The 4,246-nt window shown below is 42.5% G+C and overlaps 1 long non-coding RNA gene across 1 annotated transcript; it reads left to right on the plus strand.

The window, feature by feature from the left end:
* Positions 1–1,616: 1,616 nt before the first annotated feature.
* LOC139026774 (uncharacterized) lies at positions 1,617–1,944 on the plus strand. Its single transcript, XR_011478713.1, has 2 exons — positions 1,617–1,681; positions 1,834–1,944. It is a non-coding gene; the product is annotated as an uncharacterized lncRNA (long non-coding RNA).
* The last annotated feature ends 2,302 nt before the right edge of the window (positions 1,945–4,246 follow it).

The following is a 4,246-nucleotide window of genomic DNA, read 5'->3' on the forward strand; positions in this document are numbered from 1 at the left end:
TCGTGTTTTACAAGTAAGGTGACGAGATGCTAACATCCCCATCATTGTGTTTTTAACAAGTAAGGTGACGAGATGCTAACCATCCCCATCATTGTGTTTAACAAGTCGAGTTTAAGAGATGCTAACCATCCCATCATTGTGTTTAACAAGTCGAGTAAAGAGTCTAACATCCCCATCATTGTGTTTAAACAAGTCGATTAAGAGATGCTAACCATCCCCCATCATGTGCTTTAACAAGTCGAGTGAAGGATGTCAAAACATCCCCATCATGTGTTTAACAATGCAATGGAACACAAACTGGTAAGCACCTAGTGCCCAAGAGGTACAGTCAAGTGGTTCAACCGTCACAAATGGATATCGTTTCATCAAACAGGAATGAGACAAGGGACGACGTCTCAAGAGGAGGAAACTCTTCTTTGACGTCTTAGTAACGTGTTAATATGAATCAGTTTCCGTTAGGACGGAATCTACGTTCATGTACTGCAATGCTCAAATGCATGGAGGGATGTTTTAAACTAAAAGTCCAGCTGGTCATTTATCTGCTGTTGTGGTGCTGCTCAACTATCTGTCCTGGATCGGTAACGTGCCACAAGCTGCAGTTTGTCCGTTTGTTTCAACCCTCCTTTTCCCACTTCATGTGATTCTGTATGATACTTTGAAGACTAGTGTCTAACTTGTAGAGAGCGATTGGAGCTATAGGTATTTGTATATTTGTTCTAATTTGCTTCATAATTGGTATGTAAAATGCATATATTCACAAAAATAAAACCATGAATCGAGTTCTAAGTGGACAATTAATATTTCCTTTTTCAGTTTGAATTGTTAATTTACCTGGTCCCAGATCTGTTGTCTCCTTCTATAGCTGGCCCCAGATCTGGTTTGTCTCCTTCTATAGCCTGGTCTCAGATCTGTGGTCTCCTTCTATGGCCTGGTCCCAAGATCTGTTGTCTCCTTCTATAGCCTGTCCCAGATCTGTGGTCTCCTGACAGCTCAAACAGACTGGACTCAGGCTAATATTTTGTTGTTGAACATACAAAATGGATTTGTCATCGGGACATACTAAAAATCTTGAGAGTCATCAAGTAAGTTGCTTCATATCATCAGTCCTACAGTAGGACTGTAACTTAAATTTTTTTTAAAATAACATATTTTTTTTAAAGTCAGTACCTGACTGCATGAAGTCAACTCTAGACCTCTTTTCAGAATGAAAAACATGGTATACAGTACAAAGCAAAGTGTTTATCATGAACAACCACCTCAGAGGGCTCTATTTGTAAAAGAGACCCTGTGGTGAAGCAAGAACATTCACAATGCATTCAACACAAGCAGCTTCTTACTCATCAGCTTTCAGACACGAACTGAAATACCTTCTAAACTCAAGCAGAATAACTATCGGAAAGGGAACCATCTTAACTCAACAGAAAATCGAAGGGGATTACTCTAACTCAACAGATTAACTATCTGAAGGACATCTCTAACTCAACAGATTAACTATCTGAAGGGACATCTCTAACTCAAACAGATAACTATCTGAAGGGACATCTCTAACTCTAAACAGATAACTATCTGAAGGGGACATTCTAACTCAACAAGATAACTATGCTGAGGGGTTGACCCTTCTAACTCAACAGATAACTATCTGAAGGGAGCATCTCTAACTCAACAGATAACTTTCTGAAGGGTGACCTCTAACTACAACAGCATGATGAACTATACTGAAGGGGACATCTCTAAACTCAACAGATATACTATCTGAAGGGGACCATCTCTTACTTGCAACAGATAACTATCTGAAGGGTTGACATCTCTAACTCAACAGATAACTATCTGAAGGGGACACCTCTAACTCAACAGATAACTATCTGAAGGGAAGTCCTCTCTAACTCCAAACAGATAACTATCTGAAGGGGACATCTCTAACTCAACAGATAACTATCTGAAAGGGGTTGACTCTCTAACTCACAGATAACTATCGAAGGGGACATCTAACTCAACAGATAACTATCTGAAGGGACATCTCTAACTCACAGATGACCTATCTGAAGGGGACATCTCTAACTCAACAGATAACTATCTGAGGGGGTTTGGGGGTGTTATAAAGCATCATCTGAAAACTAGCAGATCAGTGTTTGACTACTATACACATTTACCTAGCTCTGGTCCAGGCTGTTACAATTCCTCTAACGCCATGGATCAGAGCTAACATTTACCATACAATCATGGTCATGTTCAAGACTGAACCTGAGATTAAAAGCATACAGTACATGATATACACAGTTGTCCATCTTTCATTATGCATTAATTAGCCAACAGTGCCCTTTTATGGTTGAAAAGGTACATACATGACAGTCAATACAGTGGCAACATATTTTTTGGTTTCCTCTTTGTAAAATACTCTGCAGTGTATCAAAGCAGCAGTTTATTACATATATACAAGGATGTTATTTCTCTGAGGTTCAGATTACAATTCCCAAATATCTGGTTCAACTTGAATCTCGATAAGGCACACCACATCTCTCCCACATTGTGTTCCAGTGTGCTTCTAGAGCTTCTGTCGATCGCTTCTCCAATCTGTAATACCGCCGGTCTGCATAATCTGCTGTTAGTGGGAAGAAATCAAATACTTCTGCAAGAAAACTAGTCACTCCTAGCTTTATAAGATTTGGGCTTGAGTCCCAAATGGCACCCTATCCCCTATATAGTGCACTACATTTGATTATAGACCTATGAGCCCTGGTCAAATGTAGTGCACTTCATAGGGAGTAGGGCACCGTTTGTGACGCATCCTTTCTCTACAGTGTGTTGCTGCAGGGAGTCTGAGCATGCCGAGGTAAAGGATGCACTAACTGTAAGTCTCTCTGGATAAGAGCATCTTCTAAATGACTCACTACTGTAAGTCTCTCTGGATAAGAGCATCTTCTAAATGACTCACTACTGTAAGTCTCTCTGGATAAGAGCATCTGCTAAATGACAAATGTAAATGTAAGAAGCAGCATTCCATCTAAAGTATCTATAGAGTCTCCAGAATGGAAATGAAGGATGCAGCTGCCTGCTGTGAATTACTGAAGAACGCTCTGCCGTCGTCAACGCTTTAATGATGCTCTTTGAAGGCAGATGGAGTCAGAGCCCAACATCCAGCATAGTTCACCTTAGTTCACGTCAACTCTGTGAGGGATGATGAGTTGAGGCCTGAACAGCCTTCCCTGTGGCCACTCCCAGGTCTCCATCAGTCTCTCTCTCTTTCATCAGCCTCCTATTCAGTCTTCTGTGGCAGTCTCATCTCTGCCATCAAACCTGAGGTGGAATAAAGAGTTCAGTCTCATCTCTGCCATCAAACCTGAGGTGGAATAAAGAGTTCAGTCTCATCTCTGACATCACACCTGAAGTGGAATAAAGAGTTCAGTCTCATCTCTGACATCAAACCTGAGGTGGAATAAAGAGTTCAGTCTCATCTCTGACATCAAACCTGAGGTGTGGAACTTCCTTCCATCTCATATTGCTCAAATAAACAGCAAACCTGTTTCAAAACACAGAGAAAGCAACACATCACGGCACACCACCTCTCCCTATTTGACCCAGATAGTTTGGTGTGTATTGATTGTAGGATACGTGTGCTGTTTTTTAAATGTATGTAGTTCTGTTCTTGTCTATTAATGTTCTGTAATATGTCATGTTTGTTGGACCCCAGGAAGAGTAGTTGCTGCTATCGCAACGTCTAAAGGGCATCCTAGTAAAATACCAAATACCATTGATTTTGAACCGCTTTTTGACATTTTAACCCCCCCCCTTCTCTCACTTTTTCTCCCCACACTCTCACCCTTTCTTCATCCTCGCTCTCATTTCCATACCCTGCTCTCTTCTCCCCTCTCCTTCCCTTCCCAGGACTACCTGTCTTCCAGCAGTGACCTCCAGGAGGTGTACAGCTGGACCCTAACGTCCAGGAGGCTGAACAGGAGCTGGAGACTGTGACAGGCTGCTCAGACAGAAGCCTCATTGGACGTGAGCCCAACCTACACCCAGGGTAGGTACCCAACACTCACCCAGGGTAGGTACCCAACACACACCAGGGTAGGTACCCAACACACACCCAGGGTAGGTACCCAACACTCACCCAGGGTAGGTACCAACACTTCACCCAGGGTAGTACCAACACTCACCCAGGGTAGGTACCAACACTCACCCAGGGTAGGTACCAACTCACACCCAGGGTAGGCACCCAACTCAGACCCCAGGGTAGGTACCCAAC

This window comes from Salvelinus sp. IW2-2015, unplaced genomic scaffold (assembly GCF_002910315.2).
Source record: "Salvelinus sp. IW2-2015 unplaced genomic scaffold, ASM291031v2 Un_scaffold5777, whole genome shotgun sequence".
NCBI classification, from domain to species: Eukaryota; Metazoa; Chordata; class Actinopteri; order Salmoniformes; family Salmonidae; genus Salvelinus; species Salvelinus sp. IW2-2015.